General features: G+C 40.6%; 2 long non-coding RNA genes across 3 annotated transcripts; one reads left to right on the forward strand and one right to left on the reverse strand.

Annotated features, from left to right (window-relative positions):
• The first annotated feature begins 14394 nt into the window (after positions 1–14394).
• On the forward strand, positions 14395–16894 carry LOC120442176. The gene is made up of 3 exons (XR_005614541.1): positions 14395–14884; positions 15631–15788; positions 16841–16894. It is a non-coding gene; the product is annotated as an uncharacterized LOC120442176 (long non-coding RNA).
• Positions 16895–19411: 2517 nt separating this feature from the next.
• LOC120442310 lies at positions 19412–21621 on the reverse strand. 2 transcript variants are annotated; one of them, XR_005614664.1, is made up of 6 exons: positions 21549–21621; positions 21189–21394; positions 20947–21071; positions 20299–20488; positions 20074–20194; positions 19431–19931 (listed from the first exon to the last, which is right to left on the reverse strand). It is a non-coding gene; the product is annotated as an uncharacterized LOC120442310 (long non-coding RNA). The 2 variants fall into 2 exon arrangements; XR_005614663.1 differs by lacking the exon at positions 21549–21621 and having other exon boundaries at positions 19412–19931; positions 21189–21534.
• Between the last annotated feature and the right edge of the window lie 2070 nt (positions 21622–23691).

Genomic DNA, 23691 nt, shown 5'->3' on the forward strand with positions numbered 1-23691 from the left:
CAAGAGGGTCGTGGATCCTCTGCCTAATCACACGAGCCAAGGTGTGGGCTTCCGGTAATCTTCAATGTTGAGGTTTCCGTTCTCCTAAATGTGCAAGGCACAGTCCGGAAATGGCAAACTGTTATCCTTCGTGAACTTATCCCTGGTGAACTTTATGTTTTTATCCACAGAGTTAATGTGAGCATTGACGGATTCTACTTATTTGATTTAGACCCAGGGGTCATTAACATATCTGTACCAGTGGCTAGGCGCTAAAAGACCCAAAAGCCTTTCTTTCTACTTCCCCCATGTAAAGGCTGGCTACAATAGGTGACACTGGGGACCCCATGGCACATCCACGTTTTTGCGTGTAAAAACGCTTGTTGTACTTAAAATATGTGGTAGTGAGGCAAAGGTCTAACAGTGTGCAAATCTGACTGGGGGTGAAGCTGGTTCTGTTTTCCAAGGAGCTGCCTTCTTGTAGTCGTTTTCTGACAGTCTCCACTCCCTCAGTTGTAGGTACTCAAGTAAAGCATGAGACCACGCCAAAGGACACTATGGTTTCATTTGGATCAAGTATAGGTTTCTGGACTTTGTTGGTGAAGTCGGTGGAGTTTTTGATGTGATGGGGTGGCGCTAGAATGGTGGCAAGGTGTTTGGAAATGTTGTAGGTGGCTGAGTTTATGCTGCGAACAATGAGTCTGAGTTGGACTCCTTCTTTGTGGATCTTTAGAAGTCCGTATAGGGCTTTGGAGCGTGATGTCACGGGGGTGGGCGTGGAAAGGATTTTGGCCTGATGCGCCATTTTCCGGGTCCAAACAAAGCGAAAGCGAAAAAGGAGCGAAGGCACACACAACAGCCATGGTTCGTACTGCAATGTTCGATCGCACGACCGGCACAGGAATAAACTTAAAAAGGGTTTGTCTTTTTATTCTTTCCCAACCTGGAAGCAACATGAGGGAGCTCATATAGCGGACCTTACCAAACGAAGGCGTCTAGCCTGGATAGCAGCCGTGAGATGAGCTGATATCCAGTTCGCTTCCATCTCCAGATATCTGTTGGTGTGCTCCAGACATTTTCATTCCGGTAAGGTCTATATATGTTCATATCACTCTTTATAGCTTAATAATATTATCATTGGTGGTCTCGGAGGTTATAGAAATTGCGAACAAACATCGAATGGAGTGACTTTGCAGACATATATGCTATGTAACGATTCGCTAATTCTTTCGCACAACTGTAGGGAAGCCTGCCTATGAAATGTATGTAATATCTTGCCCGATTATCAATGTGGTAGCTTGCATCAACTTTACACTTATGGACACATAATATGACAACGAGATTTTAGCAGTTCATTGATAAATGTATAACATTAATTGTGGTAGGGGGTGAACCATGGCTATTATACTCGATGCACTCCAGCTGACTTACCTTGGTTTGAATGACGACGTACTCACAGTTTGGCGGCTTGAAAATAGCCAAATCTTGCACCCAGCCGTTAGTAAATTGGATGTGCGCCTCCAGCGACTTGTAATTACGAAACTGGTTCACAGTGTAAGCACTTACTCCACAAACAAGATACATAAAGATATCGGGGTAGGACAATGGCGGTAGGTTGTCTGGGTTTACACTCCACTGCCTTATTTCATACGGGTCCACATTACCAATGCACGCTATTTTTTTCAAGTCCCGCCACTTCGCCTCTGGATGCAATCGGTCTCTATACCGTCCCTTTTCTTTTGAGCTGCTTTTAAGCATGTTTCTTGTGGTCATCATTCCAACACAGTGTGTTTGTTTTGATTTGAAGATGGCGCCGTGCTCCCACAATACATTGCGGCGTGACATCAACTCCAAAGCCCTATGCCGTTTATGCAGCTGGATAGTGTAGTACGCAGCTGGATAGTGTAGTGTTAAGACTACACACCTTCGGAGTAGGAGTCACAAGTTTGATTCCCACCTGGTATCCAGTAAGAGTCCTCGCTAGACCCCCCATGCAAAAAACCAAGCCCTGGAATGGTGTGGCTATCTTTGCAACCTGTTCGCAGCTCGGATATAAGAATTTCATTGCATGTTGTCTCTGTTTAATTGTTTATGTGACAAATAAAGGTTGTTTGTTTGTTTGTAAAACCAAGATGGAAGGATATTGAACTCTCAATGATGGAAGATCCACCAATTAAAGTATTAGTGGCCCACGCAAGCCTGGGTTCCCATATTGAGAAGATTCAGAACCCTTGGATTAAAACTCCGTTAAAAAATTGGAATAAAGTAAAAGGACTATATAAATTAGACAATAAAATTCAGATTCTTCAATGGTGCGCATTTGACCCTGGGTTTAGACCTAACCTTTTAGATGGGACTTTTAAAAATTGGGTTTCATTGGGGTTGACAACTTTCTACTCGCTCATACATAATAAAAAGGTTAAGGATTTTGAAAATTGGAAGACAGATTTTCAGCTAAATAATTTAGACTATTTTAGATATATCCAGCTGAGGAGCTGAGGAATCTCCAGCTAAACATCCTCACCAAAACAGATCTAGATGACCCCGTTTTACAAATTTTTCAGAAAGCTTATGAAAACACCTTACTTAAGGGTATAAGGGTATGATTGGTAAATTATAAGAAGGTGACATTTGAATATCAAATAAAGAATGGCTGATGGCATGTAAATCTATATGGAAATGTACGAACTCTAATGTATGGTGGGATTTCAGTTGGAAATGTCTGATGCGTTTTTTATAACTCCAAACCAGATGACACATTGGCATATGGATACCCTCGGTTGTTGGAGAAGGTGTGGGGCACAGGAGGTGGGGCACTGGCACATATTCTGGGACTGCTCGAAGATCATGCCCTTTTGGCACGAAGTCCACAAAGCCTTATTTACCATATTTAAGGCAAATAATATAGGGCTTTGGAGTTGACGTCACTGGAGGTGGGCCACGCCCCCTTTCCGCCATGACAGTAGGCTAGACACAGGATACAGCTTCAGCTATGGTTTGTACATGTTGTGTTATCAGTTGCAACGTTTGATCACACGATCGTGAAGGCAAGAAGCTGGATAATGGGCTCTCTTTTCATCGTTTTTCAACCTGGAGGCAACGTGAGGGACCTCATGTATCCGATATTACTAAACAAAGACGTCAGGCTTGCATTGCAGCGGTGAGACGAGCGGATCGAGTTCTGTGCAATCCCCAGCTTTTTGTTGGTTTGGTCTCCGCATCTTCTTTCCGGTGAGTTCTAAATTAATTCATATCACTATTAAAATGCTTTTAGTGTTATTTTCAATGTGCTGAGGTCATAGATAATGAGATAAAACATGCTAATGTGTGATGCTGCAGAACCACGTCATGTCATCATGTCGACTGAGTAGCTTATGATTTAGCATTATTGCAGGCAAACCAGCATATGAAATGGATGTAACAAATCCAGACTGGGCACCAACACTGCTCATGGGCCTCTAAAAACATACTAAATTGCTCTCATTGTACACTAATCCGCACATAACTTCCAGATGAATCACACACCTGTCATGTGCACTAATTTTATCTTACAGGCTTTTATGCAGCTGCAGAGTCTGAAGGTGTGCCCGTGCAGAAGTAATCGATGAAGATCTGACAGAAGAACAACAACAAAATCACAATGTCATAGCTGTGGACAGCAGTTGTGTTGGACAAGTGGAGGTTGAGGTACCACCTGTAAATGTGGACAGTGGTGATCGGACAGACAGCATCACAGAAGCTAAAGGGCAGACGAAGCATTGTGTGTGCAATGAACAGGGCAGAGCAGAAATAAACACAACACTGCTTGATAAGATTGTTAAGGTTTGCTGTGTTTTGGTGAATATGTGCCCCAGTGTGGTTGTCAAACCAGCGCCAAATGAAACTTGCTCTTGTTGAGTATTCATAAAGCTGTTGTGTTGCATGTGTGGTTCATTGTAAATAATTGTACTTTGTGTGAAGTAGTTTCAATAAAACAGAAAAGAATAGTATACATGTTTGTTTTTTATTCTTGATCTGTTCACATGTACTTAGCAAGTACATAGAAATGAAATGCAAACTATTTACATGGCAACACACAGCTGGCATCAATCTTGAACCACAAAATGAAACATTACAGGCTATTTAGAGCAGCACGTTGTTTGGAGAAGTATTTCCCAACAAGTTCAGGAAGACACACTTTAAGAAAGAAGTCTTGTGCTTGCTTTAAACGTGGTTCCCAGAAATCCACATCAGGGAAGATGCGTATGACAGAAGGTCTCTCTGTGTCCACACAACGAGGTCACAGTGCAGTTTCATTCAGTCGTTGTGAGTGCAGTACCTGAAACACACAAAAACCACTTTTAATAAAAGGTCTGTAATGAACCAAGGCTAATATAGATGGTTTGGCTGTACGTGCAAATCAAAAACTGTAACAAGGAAGTTGTTTAGAAAGTTATCATGTTCAAACCGACTTACCTATGTCTTAACGACAACGTACAGTTGTCGCAGCGTGAGGCATAAAGATGGACAAATCTTGCACCCAGCCGTTCGTGAATTGGATGTGGGCCTCCAGGATTTATAATTCTTAAACTGGTTTGCTGTGTATGTGCTGACTCCACAGACAAGGTATGCAAAGATTGGGATAGGACAAAGGCGGTAAGATAAAATTAGTGCACATGACAGGTGTGTGATTCATCTGGAAGTTATGTGCGGATTAGTGTACAATGAGAGCAATTTAGTATGTTTTAGAGGCCCATGAGCAGTGTTGGTGCCCAGTCTGGATTTGTTACATCCATTTCATATGCTGGTTTGCCTGCAATAATGCTAAATCATAAGCTACTCAGTCGACATGATGACATGACGTGGTTCTGCAGCATCACACATTAGCATGTTTTATCTCATTATCTATGACCTCAGCACATTGAAAATAACACTAAAAGCATTTTAATAGTGATATGAATTAATTTAGAACTCACCGGAAAGAAGATGCGGAGACCAAACCAACAAAAAGCTGGGGATTGCACAGAACTCGATCCGCTCGTCTCACCGCTGCAATGCAAGCCTGACGTCTTTGTTTAGTAATATCGGATACATGGGATCCCTCACATTGCCTCCAGGTTGAAAAACGATGAAAAGAGAGCCCATTATCCAGCTTCTTGCCTTCACGATCGTGTGATCAAACATTGCAACTGATAACACAACACGTACGAACCATAGCTGAAGCTGTATCCTGTGGGCGTTTATCAATATGCGTACTTGTGCGTACTTGCGTTCTCGTGTACTCGTGATACGTCATCAGTCGGAGACCAAGTACTGTTCCAATTGGCACGCATCAAGCCGAGAACGCGAAAAAGTCCCGGATGTGTTCTCGATCCGCCCATTTTATCGAGCATGCATCGGTGTAGACTTGGGACAGCTATATATCCCAGAATGCATTGCGTCCAAAACTCAACAGCGGACTCCCGGCACATCGCCCCGCTCGCGGTCTTCTCACTACTGAGGTTAAAGAAACCCCAGCAGCTGTCTATAGTATTGAGTGTCCACTAGAATAGAAATAAAAGCGTTCTAACATCTCACCTGCTTGTTTTTATTAAGGTATGTACACGTATGTACATGTACACTATTTTTATTAATAGAGGTTTCACTACTGAGGTTAAAATGATATATAAGTCACGTAGATCACTTCTAAATGTTAATGTTTGGTTTATTTCAGTGTGTTATTTGTTCCTGAGTAAACCGGTTTGGCTGTGATTAAAGGTAAGCTTCATAACATGTTACTTACAGTTACATTAAGAGGGACGGCAGTAAAACTCCGGACCTGTGACATCATCACGCACGCAGGTGTTCCGACTGTACAAATCACGAGTCCCGTGCTCGCGTGCCCGAGAATTGAGAAACGGCCAGCGAGTCCGTGCTCGCGTTCTCGGCGGGTACGTACTCCCGTGCGTTCTCGGCGGGTACGTACTCACCGAGCACGCGAGTACGTACTCGCGTACTTGGGCATTGATAAACGGCCTGTGTCTAGCCTACTGTCATGGCGGAAAGGGGCGTGGCCCACCTCCAGTGACATCACGCTCCAAAGCCCTATACCTTTACAATTCTCTACTATATTTTTAACTAATCTTGATAATCTGCAGGGCATGATAAATAAATATCCTTTTAGGATCCTTGTGGCAGCTGCCAAAAAAGCAGTTACAATATGCTAGCTCCTTTCTGCGTCCCCCACTATGTCAGATTGGATGGCCATTGTGAATAAGATTTATGTAATGAAATCAATTATATTCTCAATTCGTCTTAAGAAGAATGTTTTTGCCAAGCTATGGTGCGAGTGGGTCAATTTTATTAAGCCTCTTCAACCGGACTTTGTTGAAATTTCATCTGTTTAGAGACTTAAGTGCTGTGTTTTATTTCTTACTGAGGTTTATGTATGACATTGTTGCCTTCTCTCTCCATGTGTTTTGTTTTTGTTTTTGTTGTTTTGTTTGTTTGTTTGTTTGTCTGTTTTCTGATTGCTTTATTCTCAAAATGTAAAAAGTTTAAAGTGGGGCATTTCTGGATATTTTGTTTTTATGTATTATGTGTTATACTCCACTTTTTAGTTGAAAATAAAAAATTGTAATAATAATAATAATAATAATAAAAAGTCTAAATACAGCGTATAGCATCTCGTGGGTACAGACAGTGATAGGACAGTCAATGACTTCGTCCTTTTCAAGTTCTTGAAAGCAACTGACAACTCTCTTTTGTAGTTGCTTGTGCGGTCTTGTTTTAAGGCTTGATTGGTATTGTGGTCACTGAGGACTGTAGTAATTTTTGTGTGACAATCTGTTGTGTTTAGAACAACAGTGCACCTCACCTTGTCGGCTGGTAATATGGTGATATTATGGCCTTTGCTCATGGATGTCCACAAAACACATGTAGACTGGTTGGGCAAACTGCCATGCACCCTCCGTGGCAGTGGGATTAAGGAGGTCCTCGAAGTATTCCTTCCGCCGCCCGACAATGTTCTCAGTCAAAGTCAGTAGCACTCCAACTGCACTATACATAGTCGCCTGTCGGTTTGCCAGGATCTCTTCCAGGCAGTCTGAAAGTCTTTTTCCACGGCCTCTCCAAACTCCTCCTACCCGAGTTTTTGCTTCAGCCACTGCCCAAGCCACGTTCTGCTTGGCCTGTCAGTACCTATGAACTGCCTCCGAGGTCCCTGGCCAACCAATTCCAATAGGCCTCCTTCAGTCTGGTAGCTCCTTTCACCTCTGGTTTACACCATTTGGTTTGGGGGTTACCACCACGACAGGCAGCAACCACCTTCAGCCACAGCTCAGTGCAGCGGCTTCGGCAGTGGAAGTGTGAATGGTCCATTCAATTAATTTCAATTCAATTCAATTCAATTTTATTTTTATACCACCAAATCACAACAACAGTTGCTCAAGGCGCTTTGATATTGTAAGGTAGACCCTACAATAATACATACAGAGAGAAAACCCAACAATCATATGACCCCCTATAAGCAAGCATGTTGGCGACAGTGGGAAGGAAAAACTCCCTTTTACAGTTTTTCTCAATTGCTTAAACAAATTTCTTGAAACTATGCCTTGTATTCTCAAAACAGTAAACACAAATTCATAACGTCTCACCCAATTTCCCAAACATCTTATTTTCAGGTCAAAATTAAGTTCTACACTCAAAACCATTCTTGCTGAAAAACCACATTTTCCCCACAGACATCAGACACAAGGCCTCAAAAATACACACACACTACAACATAGTCTTACACATTGGTGCAATAAATTAAAAACAATATTTCCAAAACTGGCAAGTTATGTTGCTTGTGGTTCTTCCCCTCAAAATCCTTTCCACATGATGAATGGAAAAGAAACAACCAATGTATATACAGTGGCACATTTTTATTCATGTACCATACAGTACAACACACACCAAAAACATCATTCCACCTCAGCATCCTGTCTTTGGTCTGTGTCAGGCCAGAGAATCTCATCCACATCACAGGCTATATTGGCACTAGCCAGGCAGCGAGGGTAAAATCCTCTTCCATGCCTGATCCACCCCTGGCATGCATCTACTGATATGTCTAGGCAGGCTTCTTCCATGGCCTGGAGGAGGTGAACACAGACATGAGGTTCTCTGTCGTACACCTTCCACCGCCATGCCAAAAATAACTCCTCTAGCGGGTTTAGAAAGGGAGAGTATGCAGGCAGAAAGATGTTAGAAAACTTTGGGTTATTGGTAAACCAGTCATGAACCAGAGTAGTGCAATGGAAGCTGACGTTATCCCACACAACAACGTAGTGAGGCTGCTCTGGCTGTGCTGGTTCCCTGTAGTCCAGCTGGAACATATATTGTCTTTAATTGGCCCGCAAGTAATTTTATAAATAGACTATAAAATGGCCCGCACTTCAACTTTTGCTTGAGTGTATTGCACTTCTTAGTTTTAACACTAGGGGGAGCTACCGATGATCAAGGCAGTTGCTCCACCAAAAAGGACAATCACAGAAGAAATTTACCCCAAGTTACCAAACATGGCAGAACCAAAGAAGCAAAAGGTAGAAAGTGAGTGCAGAAAATTTCAGACACGGTGGGAGAGTGAATATTTCTTCAAAGAATTAAAGGGGAAGTGTGTCTGTTTGATCTGCACTGAAACTGTGGCAGTTATGAAAGAGTATAATGTACGACGTCATTATGAGACCAAACATCAGGCCTATGCATCCTACACCGGTGCTGAGCGAGAGCAGAAATTAAAGCAAAGGGTAGCTCTCCTGCGGGGTCAGCAACAGTATTTGTTTCGTGCTCAAATTGTCCAGGAAAAGGCTCCAATAGCAGCTATGAGGTCGCCCAACTCATCGCAAAACATGGCAAGCCTTTTACAGATGGAGACCTCATAAAACACGGCCTCGTTAAAGTCACCGAAATAATGTGCCTGGAAACAGTGCAGGACTTCAACAACGTCAGCATGTCCAGAAATACAGTTGTGCCACGCACTGAAGACTGTCAGCCAACATTAAACTGCAACTGTCTGATAAAGCTGTGCTTTTGATTTTTACTCCATCGCATGTGATCCGAGCACCGATGCCACAGACACCGCACCACTGCAAATTTTTTTTGCGGGGAGTGGACGAGAGCACGAGCGCTTTAGGTGAGTAAAAATATATTCCACAGTACCCGTGTGTTAATAAGCATGCATGTGCAGGTACACACGCTTCAAATATCAATAATGCGCATCAATTCTGTCACTACCCTGCTTTTGCGCACCACTTTCTTATATGCGTTTTTCTTGTTAACACACAGAGTACACACCGCTGTGCACAGCGCACGCACACGCAAAGTCAGCTGATCTCATCTGATGCAGATCTGCTCCTTCATCAAGTGACATTTGTCTGGATTTTTGGCACGAGTGGCGTCGGATCAGCACCGCGGCTGGATGGCCCGATTTACATACCCAGCACAGCTGATGCTCACCAGAATAATTTACTAAAATTATATGCACTCCTGTTATTAAGTCCAGTTCAGTCTGTTAATGTTGATAACCGTTTCAAACGAACGTTAATAGGTGTGCTGCTAAGCCTAAGAACTTAAATAACAAGCTTGAAATGTCCCCGTCCCATTTTCCCCTTTATTGTTTTTCCTCTGTGCTGTAAATCTGCTGTCCAAGAAGAAATCTGCTGCTGTTCTGAGAATGAGCTACCAAAGCTTTTTCTGAATAAATCAATAAAGATCCATTTATGGAAAGCTGTGATGAAGGCAGTTTTGTCTTTAATTATATTCAACAATATAACACATTTGACCACTTTTAAGTGATTTTTAATACAGTAAAGTTAAGGTTATATACCTCATTTCTAGTAAGTGGCCCAGCCCCTCCTATATTTTTATGTATGTGGCCCTCAGTGAAAAAAGTTTGGACACCCCTGGTTTAGACCATCAAGAAAATCAAGAAGAAGCATAGTGTTATAGGGTCCTAGAATTCCGGTGGAATGCCCCCTGTTGGCTGAGGGCTGCGCACAGAGTGACATTCCCTCGACGCTGACCAGGGACATTTATAATAGCCCGACTGCCAATTATGTTCCTCCCCCTTCTCCTCCTTTTGGTCAGGTTAAAACCAGCCTCATCCAAAAAGATAATTTCATGGAGAACAGGTCGTCCTTCAATCTCAAAGATTCTCTGCAAAACAAATAACACAGGAGGGTAAATCTCTACCCTGAACCACAGTTCAAGAGTGCAAAAATGGCAGCATAAACTGCAATGCTGTGATGGAACACAATACTTCACACAATATCAAAACTCATACCTGAACATATTCCATTCATTGGTTTTTTACTCTGTCAGAGTTTCATTCAAAGGAGGCGCGGTATGCCTGTTTCATCCGAAATTGATTCTTTTCTTTTGGAGGATGCGGTCAATTGTGAAGAAGCTGATGACATTTATCCCTCGAAAATGATGATCAGCCTTGATCACTCTCCTTTGAATCTCTTGCAGGCGGATTACAGTATTGGCAATTATCATGTTTACAAGTTCCCTCTCTTGCTCCTCTGGCAAAAGCCTTAACCTGCCTCCACCAGGTGGTTGTCTCTGTGTCCTAAAAATATACAAGCACTCATTTACTGTAACTTTGTACAAGAAAAAAATGGAAACATACTGAAACTCAAGAAACTTGAGTTCAGTAACTCAAAAGTTACTGCACAGAGCAGTTTTACTGCAAGTACACCTACCTGTTTTCCTCCCTGAAGGTTCTGATGATGGAGGCAACAGTGAAGCAACTCAAATTTGACTTAGACTTCAGTTAACATTATTGAATGCTAGTGCTTTCTAAATGACCACATGGTGTCGGCACTGAAAAATCTAGGGATATGTGTATAGAGTTTTGCAGTAAGAGTTCACTAAATCAGACTCAGGTGTTAAAGCAGGGGAATAGTATGTATAGTTCAGGGAAATGGGTGTGCTTTTTGACAAATAGCATTGTGGTTTTGAAATTTCATTTCAAAAGATTGGTTATACTGTTTAAGCAATCGAGAAAAACTGTAACACGAAGACACCTCTGGTAGAACCAGGCTCAGGGAGGGGCGGGGCCATCTGCTGCAACCGGTTGGGATGAGAGAAGAAAGACAGGATAAAGACATGCTGTGGAAGAGAGACAGAGATTAAAAAAAAGTGTGATTCAGCAGAACGGTCTATTAACACATGTTGAGTGAGAAAGTTGACTGAAAATGAAATACTCAATGCATCATGGGAAATCCCCCAGCACTCTACATCTATTGCAGCATAACTAAGGGAGGATTCAGGGTCACCTGGTCCAGCCCTAACTATATGCTTTAGCAAAAAGGAACGTTTGAAGCCTAATCTTAAAAGTAGAGATAGTGTCTGTCTCCTGAATCCAAACTGGAAGCTGGTTCCACAGAAGAGGGGCCTGAAAACTGAAGGCTCTGCCTCCCATTCTACTTTTAAATACTCTAGGAACAACAAGTAGGCCTGCAGTGCGAGAGCGAAGTGCTCTAATGGGGTGATATGGTACTACAAGGTCATTAAGATAAGATGGGGCCTGATTATTTAAGACCTTGTATGTGAGGAGCAGGATTTTGAATTCAATTCTGGATTTAACAGGAAGCCAATGAAGGAAGCCAAAACAGGAGAAATCTGCTCTCTTTCTAGTCCCTGTCAGGACTCTTGCTGCAGCATTTTGGATCAGCTGAAGGCTTTTCAGGGAGTTTTTAGGACATCCTGATAATAAAGAATTACAGTAGTCCAGCCTGGAAGTAATAAATGCATGAACTAGTTTTTCAGCATCACTCTGAGAGGGGATATCTCTCATTTTAGAGATGTGGAAAGCAGTCATACATATTGGTTTAATATGTGCATTGAAGGACATATCCTGAGCAAAAAGCACTCCAAGGTTCCTCACAGCATTACTGGAGGCCAAGGTAATGCCATCCAGAGTAAGAATCTGGTTAGATACCATATTTCTAAGATTTTCAGCGCCAAATACATTAAGTTTTCAGTTTGATCTGAATTAAGAAGCAGAAAGTTAGCGGCCATCCAGGTCTTTATGTCTTTAAGACATTCCTGCAGTTTAACTAATTGGTGTGTGTTACCTGGCTTCATGGATAGATAGAGCTGCGTGTCATCTGCATAGCAGTGAAAATTTATGCTATGTCTTCTAATGATGCTGCCTAAGGGAAGCATGTATAATGTAAATAGAATTGGTCCTAGCACTGAACCCTGTGGAACACCATAATTAACCTCAACGTGTGAAGAGGACTCTCCATTTACATGAACAAATTAGAGTCTATTAGATAGATATGATACAAACCACTGCAGTGCAGTACCTGTAATACCTACAGCATGTTCTAATCGCTCTAATAGGATATTATGGTCGACAGTATCGAACGCTGCACTGAGGTCTAGCAGGACAAGCACAGAGATGAGTCCACTGTCAGAGGCCATAAGAAGATCATTTGTAACCTTCACTAAAGCTGTTTCTGTGCTGTGATGAGCTCTGAAACCTGACTGAAACTCTTCAAATAAGCCATTCCTCTGCAGCTGATCTGTTAGCTGTTTGACAACTACTCTTTCAAGGATGTTTGATATGAAAGGAAGGTTGGAGATTGGCCTATAATTAGCTAAGACAGCTGGGTCTAGAGATGCTTTTTGAGTAAAGGTTTAACTACAGCCACCTTGAAGGCCTGTGGTACATAGCCGATTATTAGAGATAGGTTGATCATATTTAAGATCGAAGAATTAATTAATGGCAGGACTTCTTTGAGCAGTTTTGTAGGAATGGGGTCTAAAAGACACGTTGATGGTTTGGAGGAATTAATTATTGAAGTTAACTCAGAAAGATCAACTGGAGAAAAAGAGTCTAACTTAACATCAATGGTACTAAAAGTAGCTGTAGATAATATTACATCTGTGGGATGATTATGGGTAAGTTTTTCTCTAATGATTAAAATTTTATTTGTGAAGAAGTTCATGAAGTCATTACTAGTTAACGCTAAAGGGATGGTTGGCTCAGTAGAGCTCTGACTGTTTGTCAGCCTGGCTACAGTGCTGAAGAGAAAACTAGAGTTGTTCTGATTTTCTTCAATCAGTGACGAATACTACAACACGTTCTCACTCCCAACTCGTCAAATGTGTGACGCATGGTCAGGCTCCCTCTGCTTCACTTATGGACGCGCAGGGTACCCCCCTCGCGTCGAGAATTGACGTGCAGGGTCCTCCTATTGAATACTATGCTGATCCCTAATCGTTGTTTATCGACGAAAAGAGATTTCCGCGCAAGAGCCTGTTGTTCGTATATTTATATATTTCCGAAATCACATTGTAGTGACGTGTACTGAACACAATATATTATATAATGTAAACAACTACCTGAGAAACAGCAGATACAGCAGATAAATTAATTATAGGCTATTACTTTTGCATTTATGGAGGGAGAGGTGTATGCTGGGTAATGGCACAGCTAGCGACACGGTGACTTTATTCACCCGCTTCGGCTGTTATCAGTCCATACAATGGGCGTTATTAGCAGAAATCAGTCCCATAGATATGGGCCATCCACCTGCTAGATTGTTCAGAAGCTTGTTCTCATCCATCCAGATGGAGGATCACTAACAGGAGCGTCTCCAGAATCCACTCTGGCTGGAATCCGGTGGATACAGCAGTGTTACAGGTAAGACCATTTAAACGGACAGCATTTATAGAATGACTATTAAAAGTCAGCGAGTGTCAATAATGTTAATGTGCTTATGTTAGTAATACACCGAGTGCTAATATAACAGCTTTAAGATGCATTTGTAGATATTATTACGTGTTTTACCGTCTTTATGGTGCTAGCTTAAAGTTACGGTGGAAACGTTAGCTTATATTGTAGTAAAGCTGTTACTGTTTAAACGATGTTAGCACAGAAATATTAGCTTCTGTCATGACTGATGAAGTTACTAGTTAATAAAGTTTCCAGTAAAGTGATTAATCGCAGCCACAGATTGACAGTAAATATCTCGATTAGCTTCAATGCATCTGTTATAAATATGTGCAAGTTTCAGTGCTTCGTTTAAACTGTATGATACTTATACTGACCCAGGGTCAGTGTGAAATACAATCCTAGCTGTGTGAACAAAGCCTGGCTCCTTTAATCCTGCATGACAAACCTCAGGATGCAGGTTATTATTACTCTTTCCTGCTGGCACACCTGTCACACCTGAGAGTCAGCTAGAAGCTTACAGTGACGTGGACATCATGCAAAGACTGCCAGACTCTGTAATACTGTAAATGATCAGTGACTCAGGTTAACACTAAACTTTAAACAGTCCCTCTGTGTCTCTGTGTGTGCTGAACATTTAGGATTGAGTCAGGCTGCATTGACTGTGGGACTTTAATGTGTTAAAAGCAGGTTGAAGATGGCTCAGAAACATTTGACAATTAAAATTTACATTTATTTATTAATTAATTAATTTATGGCTGCTGGTGATTTGTAAAGCCTCTACTCAGCTGTATTTTTGTTACTAATTTATGTTTGTTGTTGTTTAACAAAGATTTCAGAAGAGCAAAGATGAGGACTCCTACTTCATCCTTAATAGTTTAACTGGATTGGAAATCAAAAACATCCTGATTCTTCTTCCACAGAAGTTTCATTTGTCAGTGTGGGACTGCTGAGTCACCTGAAGAACTCATTTCATTCTCCATGATGTTGATTTACAGAAATGTTTCACAGGAACTGATTCCTCCCAAAGGGTGAACTAGTGTGTTTCCATAGATTACCTCTGTATGAATGTACTTCTTAAATGAAGGCAAGTGTTTGTCCTTTTTTGTTCCTCAGGTACAGTACGTGATATTAAGGGCAGGCGGTCATCACTGGGGGGAGACAAGAAGCAGACGTACTTCCAAGAGGGAGCTGCAGTGAGGACACAGCCTGGTCACTGAGGTCAGAGGTCAGAATCTGAAACAGCTCAGGTTTATATTCTAGGGGTTATAAAAAAATTCAAATGTATTTATAAAGAAACCTTTAAATAATATTTTAATTAATAGTCATAATTATGATTATTATTAGAAATATCAAACATCTAAGTGGATTTTCTGTCACACGTATTGTCTTAGCCCTGCGATAACTGGCAGCCTGTCTTTGTCCTGTATCAGCTGGGATAGGCTTCATCCTCCCGCAACCCTGAATTGGATACATGAATTGTATTGAATTGTATCCCAATTATGTAATCTGATCTTTTACAAACTCAAGGTATCCAATCAAAATGTAAGTAATAATGATAAAAATGAGAAAGCAGAAATAAGTGTGACATGAATGTAAATGTGTGAGCTGACATAGAGGACAGCTACATGTAGTCTGAAAAACCTTTGTTGTCAAGTTTGCAGGTCCATCACGAGACATTCTTACATAGAAGAGACTGTTAAACTCAGTGAAGCATTATTGGTCCAGTCTGTTTGGATAAATATAGTAAGCTGATGTTTGTCCATTTATTGACATATTTTCTTAAGCGCTTATCCAGTTCAGGATCACAGTGGAGCTGCAGCTGGATGTGTTCAGTAAAGAAACCTTACAAAAGTTAACATAAACCTGCATCTCTGTACGTTGTTGTCCACAGGATGAGAAAATCAAACTGGAAGCCTGTGGAACATGGTAATAAATGTTTGTGTTTATGCCTGTGTCTTTCACAGGAGGCGCTGAAAGGTTTCCCTAATAGTTCCTGGTGAATCAAAGCAGAACTATAAAGGTTGTTGGACTGCATGATGGCCTTACCCCTGAGCAGTCATCCTGTTAAAGGAGGAACCAGTTAGAAGCTGTTTTCAAAGTAGCTGAGCAGATTTCATCTCAAGTAAGCGATTAACTGTTTGTTTGTTTGTTCTGCCACTTAAAGAACATTTAAGGACGTCTTTTGAGTGTCCAGTTGAATTAATTCTACTGGCTCTCATGGTCATTTGTGATTATGGACATATTTTTCATGTACATCAACCATTTAGTAAATTCTATCTTACAGTCTAAGAAGTCACAGTGTTGATATTCAGCACAAAGAGAAAAGCTCACTTGTTTGAATTTATTTACAATCATAGTTTTTATACATTCTGACTGTAAACAGCTTTTACAGCTTTGATATTGTTTGACACTCGATATCAGGTGATGGTATCTAATATAAAGGTTTCTATGTCCCAATGAGCCATTTACACTGACCAGTGTCACTTTAACTGTAACACATTCATTATTTAGATCCAACACTTCTAAGAGAAATAACTGAATGTAAAAAATGGCAGCACTCAGGCCAGGTTTAATTGATAGAGATATATGCATGCATTATGAAATTTATGTATCCCAGATCATTTTTATTCATCTAGTCCTGGCAGACCCCCCCCCCTTCCTCCCAAGTTAACTGCAACCCAAAAGAACTAGTGGGGCTATTTACACACTCACAACCAGTGTGGGGTAAAAAGAGCCATCAAAAACCTGTCAGCCTGCACAGCTACAGATGTGCTAAAAGCTATAAGAGTTAGAAGCTCTGCTTATGGAGAAACCTTCTAAGCCTAACAGGGGACAGGTACTCCTGCCCAATTAACATGATATAACCCCACATACAGCCCAGCCATAAAGTGAACCAAGTCATTTGGTTAAAGACAGCATGGGACCAAATGCATGTAACCAGCCTGCACCAGCCTGACATTTCTTCCTCCTGAATTAAATGAATGAATGGATGAAAGTTAAATGACTATCAACCTAAAGCCACTAGTTCCCACACTGGAGTTCCCTGACACTGTGTGTTAACTGTACTGAGCTTGTATCAACAGTTGTAACAGGCTAAGCTACCTGAGAGACTGCATTGAACAATTGTTTCTATCTTAATGGTTTCAGCTCAGATGTTCTGCTTTTTCCTTTCAGTAGATCAAAGCAGCTCGTGCTCTGTCTGCTTCCATTCTGATGGCAAGAAGAAGAAGAAGAAGAAGAATGCTTCAGCGAAGTGGCGTTCATGGTCTCAGTGGACAGTCATGGTCACACACTGCATGTGGTTTTAAAAGCAACATTGTTCACCACAACAATGGAGATGTGTAATATTAGTGCAGCTACGGTTTGTTCTTGAACATCAGTTCTGTTTTCTACTTTGACCACTTAGACCAAAAAAAGTGTTGTTTTCAGATTCTTTCTTATAAATCTGTAAATCACCTGTTCATTTTTATTACAATTAGTTTCACATAAATAGTAGTGTTTCCTTTATGATCTTTTAATGCTTACACTAGACTGTACACGTCTACATTAGAGACATTTCTGTTACCTATTTATGAGACTGGGCTGCTTTACTACAATTTGGAAATGGATGCAAACTCGTGCTATTGTTTGTTTTTTAATATGATTCAATTCAATAAAACTTTATTGATCCTGGAGGTTGACCCCGAGGGAAATTTGGGTTAAGGCCAACACAGGAGGTATCTGACTAAGCAAAGATTAATCTGAGCCCATTTCTACCTGTCTCTACTGTTTCAACTGTAACTGTCAGGATATGTATTTATTCCAGCTCTCATAGGGCAAAGAAATGACTCAGACTTGTCAAATGTTCTTTGATTTGATACACAATTTGAAGTTCACAATTTTCTTACAAATAAAACTTTAATGACAAACATGAACAGCTGTGGTTATTTCTGAGACATGATTTTTTTTGAATGTGTTCATATTTAACAGTGTGCATCTGTATGCTGAAACTGTAATGGTGAACCTGAGGTGATGGTCAGCAGAAGGCAAACATATATAAATAGAAAACAATACTGAAGTAATGTCTTTACCCTCTGCAGCGTGTGGACGCTGTGCACACAATCACCTTAATCACTGTAGTAAACATGCACCGCTAGCTCACGTGACTGACTGTCTCCATGGTTACATCGTATATTATTAGCTATGTAAACAGCTTCCAAAGATACCGCCATAGCTCTCTGCAGCTGTAATGCTTTCACACTTTACAAATCATTTCACGTTTTTGATAGTTATGAAGACAGAATATGTTTTTAAAGACATGCTAGGCGGTTGCTATGGTGGTTGCTGTGGACTAGGGTGGACCGCGTCCGATTCCTGTTATTAGCTGTCCGCCGTAGGAACTCAAACCCCGCTTTGTTCTGTAATTAAAGGGCTTTTACAGCCGTTCATGACACGCACGCACACACACATAAAGCACTTTGCCTCACCATGAGAATGCAACTTTACTAAAACCTTTAAAGTATCTGATATAGGATAGAAAAATGAAGCAACCAGGGATTTAATGATGAAGACTCTGGGTTCTGTAGTTCACGTTTTACAGTCCTGAATGACTCACTGCACATCCAAATAATTTATTGAAGAGGAGTTTAGAATGCACTTTACATTCACACTGTTGCTGTTTAATTTTTTACATTGTTACTGTGTTATGTCATGAATAAGGTTCACCTGCTGGGGGTTTGATGGATCAGCTGGACAATACAGTCAAAGACAGACTTCATCCATCATATGCAAGAATCCTAGTTGGATTTTTGTTTTCACTCATATTTTAGAACCAAATATTGAAAACAACTGTGACAGACTGGATACCTGGTCAGGGTGTACATTACCTTTCACTCAAGCATCCCAGGACAGAGCCCTGCCCCACCATGAGCCTGGGTGGATACGTGGTTATAATATAAAATGACTGATACTGAATATGAATATTTCATGAAAATCAAATTATAATATGAATTCCAAGGTGTTTGTTATATCCAGCAAGAGATTGATTACATATGTCTGAATTGCTAACCCTAACCCTAGCTCAACAGACCACAATGCCCTGGACTGTCACTATTATTACATGCTGTGAACATAAGTAGCTTTGATCACAGTTTATGTTGTAAAAGAGAAGGAATATTAAAAAAAGATCAACATTGTGATGTTATTTCTTCCAAACTGACCAGAAACATGCTTGTCAGACTCTCACAGCACAGGATCAGACTCACTGTGCATGACGGCTCAGGCCAATGATGTTTGTTAGATTGTCAATTGTTTAGTGCTTCTGTACAGTTATGGTCACCGTCTCTATTTCAGTATAATTAATATGCAGAAAACACTAAAAGCTGATTGTCTTCCAATATTCTAGCATAATTAAAAAACTTTGACTTTGTTAGTACATATTGTTACAGTCCTAATGCCAGTATGATTCTTCATAACTCCTGCTTTGAAATACTGAACTTTAAAATTGACCTGATGAAAGATAATTTACAGTCTGTCAGGATAATTCTGACTATAAGATCACTGTATTAATCTGAATCCTTCTGAAATGTGCTGTGAATGAATGCTGATGCAACTGACTGTGGGAAAGCTGTTAATAAATGAATCTGTGACACATGCAACACATTCACAGAGGAAGAGGACACAAAGGGAGGACACGCAGAGGCTGTGTTAAAGTCAGAAATCCAAATCTTTAGTCAAAAACAGGCGGCGGTTACAAACAGGAAGACAAGCAGTCCATCAAACAGTCTACAGGGTCAAACATGCAGAGAGTTCAAACAACAGTAAAAAATAACTGGACACTGGAAAAACTTAAAGCAATGTGAGACGCAGCGCAGTATATTCACTGAATTACAAAATTACAAAAGAGAAAAACGACAATTTGTAAGGATTATTTTCTTAATTGCAGGTAGACTGTGGCTGGTAAAGATGGAAACATACAGAATGTAAACTGTGTGAGTTTGGTGAACTTTGTTAGTAACAAATGAGGTAAAAAAAAACAAAACAGACAAAACACAGAAAGAGGCTCTCAGTATTCATGAATAAATAGAAAGCATCTAAACATTCTGATTTTTACAGTCTTAGTTCCGCTCGCTGTCATCATTAAAATCATCATGATCAATGGCGAGGTCATGAGGTGGGCGGGGCCGTCTCTGGTGATGTCACCATGAAGGAACAGCGTCTGGCACGTGTTGCTGAAACATCCCAGTACACTGGTGTAGTTTCCTCTCCAGCTGTTTGACATTTGACACTTCAACATTAAGGGGAAGAAGAAGAAACAGTGTTAGGTCAGGTGACCACATGGTTTCTAAAATAACTGACAGGAAGTAACCAGGCTGTTAGAAATGGATGGCATGTGTTTATAGTTACTGTAGTTAGGTAACTCTACTTACCAAAAGCAGAAGCACACAGATGGCAGATCAGATGCTGAATGTTGCAGGAACTGATCATGTGTGGTGATCATTCAGTGCTGCTCCTGCAGGTTAGACAGTCTAATAGTGATATCCTTCCCATCTGAGAGTTTGAAAACACACATGCAAAGATTTAATTGTGTTACAGTCAAAGTTGGATGTTCGTTTTTGTCCTTTAAAAATGTTTGTGTATTTGAAAGCACTAACATTTAAGGATGACTCTGATCGTCTCTCTCTAAGAGTATCTTCTTTAAAGGGGAGACAAGTGTATCCACTGATCAACAAGTCAAGGTGGTGAGAAAGACTCGTGCCCTTTGTGACTCTGCTAGTTCTTCTGAGGAAACACCACCGTCTCTCCACACCGTCACCATCTGTGAGCACAAACTGCCGCTCTGCTCTGTCAGCATGTAGGAAATCACATATCACACACACAAGGGTGAAGAAACATTAGAGCTCAACTTTGGATACATTAGATCAAAACTAGCTCTTAGTTTCAGCAATCAGACAAACAATGATACCAAACTGATTCTGTATGAATACAATATGGTATTTTCAATACAGCTGTCAAATTAATGTATAAAAACTAATACAGATATATGTATATATATTTTTGATAAATTAGTTTGCTAAATTAGAATATATTTTTATTTATTTTTGATTTAACAATTGCATCTGAATGAATTAAATATTGAACAAAAATATATTGTCACATTCTTCATTCTCAAATACAAATTTCACAAAGTAAATTTTTGATTAACAGAAAAAATATGAATTACAAAAAATAATTGTATATTATTAAAATATTATGCAACTGTGACCAAAGTCAGAATCATCATTACAGTATTGTGGACTTACTGCTTGCCTAATAGTGATAAACTTCAGGGGAGATCATGATGACAGAAAACTGTAAACAACACTCTGAAGTCTGAAGCTGCTTTTCTTGTTTCTGTGACCTCAGCACGCTGACAGACCTGAAGTTGCTACAGATTTTAAAAAGTGATAATTACAGGGAAGAAACTTCTCTTTTTCATCCGTTTAATGAAACATTTGATGCCTCAGCTGTCTCAGTCCTAAAGCATTCTGCAACTACAACTAACCTGAGGAGGCTTGGATTTGGCTGCAGGTGCCCCTGTACATCCTTCTCAGCAGCACACATGTGGGTACCATTTAATCACACTTCTTCCTGAGCTTTGCTTCATCACAAGACTAAAGGTGGCATCCCGTGTCACAGTCTTATCATCATCCAATTGGAGAAGAAACATTTACGGTCATCCTGGTTTTGTTTTCTGATCCTGCAAAAAGACTGAGGACAACAAAGCCCAGAGAACACGAGATACACAACATCCAACATTCAGACTCAACAGCCTCCATAAATGAAGAGCACCAGGTTGGTCCAGTTATACTAGATATGAGCATGCTTCACATTACTGTGTATGAATAATAATCAAGAGACAAACTTTGAAGATGCAGAGCATGGTGTCCCATCATCAGACTGCAAACAAATATCCACCAGGCTTCTTTGTTGGCAGAGGTTATGATTCTCCCATCAGGGATCAGTATCGTGTATTAACCTGTGATATAAGCAGCAGTCACTGAAATATTACTGTTTCAGATAAGAAATCTAGCACATAAAAGTTCACAGTCATGTCAGCTCTGCCACAGAACTGGTGCTCCCACTCCTCTTTGCATTCCAAGAAAGAGGGAGGAAGTTACAAACTGATCATACCACACTTCACGTGCCTCGCTATGAAACCTAACAGATCAATGGTTAAGCTGTTTTGTGCCCTTGGCCTTATCAGCACCTGTAAAGGGAGTTGTTTTCTCAAACTGCTGATGCTGAAGTAAGTTCATCTAGTTTTAGAAACTTTCACTGAACAGTCTATAACAGTGTCACAACTAAGCATATGCATAAGCACTTAAATACTTTAAATGAGAATAATAGAAAATTTCTATTACAGGAGCAAGAGCCTGTCCCAGTAGTCATAGGTAGAGCACACCTGGACAGGTCATCAGTCTGTCAGAGGACTAACAGAGAGACAGACATCAGAGTAACACATCTATTTAAAATTAATGTAAGCTTGCTACAGCTGTATGTATGAACATGTGTTTCTGTGCTCACAGTCCACCTCTCAGGAACCTGCAGTTCATTTTTAGTCTACTTTAAACAGACCTCAAAAAAGGCTGATGTGGCTGGATCAGTAGTCTGATTTAAGTACGATACCTTTGGCCAGGGATTAATCTGGTACATCGCTTCACTGCAGTTTTACATATTATCCCCACACCTGAATAAAAAATATTGATATTTACAAATAACAGATTCAGCTGATGTAGCCTGACTCAATCTGATTCCAGATGTTCAGCACACACAGAGACACAGAGGGACTGTTTAAAGTTTAGTGTTAACCTGAGTCACTGATCATTTACAGTATTACAGAGTCTGGCAGTCTTTGCATGATGTCCACGTCACTGTAAGCTTCTAGCTGACTCTCAGGTGTGACAGGTGTGCCAGCAGGAAAGAGTAATAATAACCTGCATCCTGAGGTTTGTCATGCAGGATTAAAGGAGCCAGGCTTTGTTCACACAGCTAGGATTGTATTTCACACTGACCCTGGGTCAGTATAAGTATCATACAGTTTAAACGAAGCACTGAAACTTGCACATATTTATAACAGATGCATTGAAGCTAATCGAGATATTTACTGTCAATCTGTGGCTGCGATTAATCACTTTACTGGAAACTTTATTAACTAGTAACTTCATCAGTCATGACAGAAGCTAATATTTCTGTGCTAACATCGTTTAAACAGTAACAGCTTTACTACAATATAAGCTAACGTTTCCACCGTAACTTTAAGCTAGCACCATAAAGACGGTAAAACACGTAATAATATCTACAAATGCATCTTAAAGCTGTTATATTAGCACTCGGTGTATTACTAACATAAGCACATTAACATTATTGACACTCGCTGACTTTTAATAGTCATTCTATAAATGCTGTCCGTTTAAATGGTCTTACCTGTAACACTGCTGTATCCACCGGATTCCAGCCAGAGTGGATTCTGGAGACGCTCCTGTTAGTGATCCTCCATCTGGATGGATGAGAACAAGCTTCTGAACAATCTAGCAGGAGATGGCCCATATCTATGGGACTGATTTCTGCTAATAACGCCCATTGTATGGACTGATAACAGCCGAAGCGGGTGAATAAAGTCACCGTGTCGCTAGCTGTGCCATTACCCAGCATACACCTCTCCCTCCATAAATGCAAAAGTAATAACCTATAATTAATTTATCTGCTGTATCTGCTGTTTCTCAGGTAGTTGCTTACATTATATAATATATTGTGTTCTGTATACGTCACTACAATGTGATTTCGGAAATATATAAATATACGAACAACAGGCTCTTGCGCGGAAATCTCTTTTCGTCGATAAACAACGTTTAGGGATCAGCATAGTATTCAATAGGAGGACCCTGCACGTCAATTCTCGACGCGAGGGGGGTACCCTGCGCGTCCATAAGTGAAGCAGAGGGAGCCTGACCATGCGTCACACATTTGACGAGTTGGGAGTGAGAACGTGTTGAATAGTAAGATGT

Source organism: Oreochromis aureus, linkage group 10 (genome assembly GCF_013358895.1).
Source record: "Oreochromis aureus strain Israel breed Guangdong linkage group 10, ZZ_aureus, whole genome shotgun sequence".
NCBI lineage: Eukaryota > Metazoa > Chordata > Actinopteri > Cichliformes > Cichlidae > Oreochromis > Oreochromis aureus.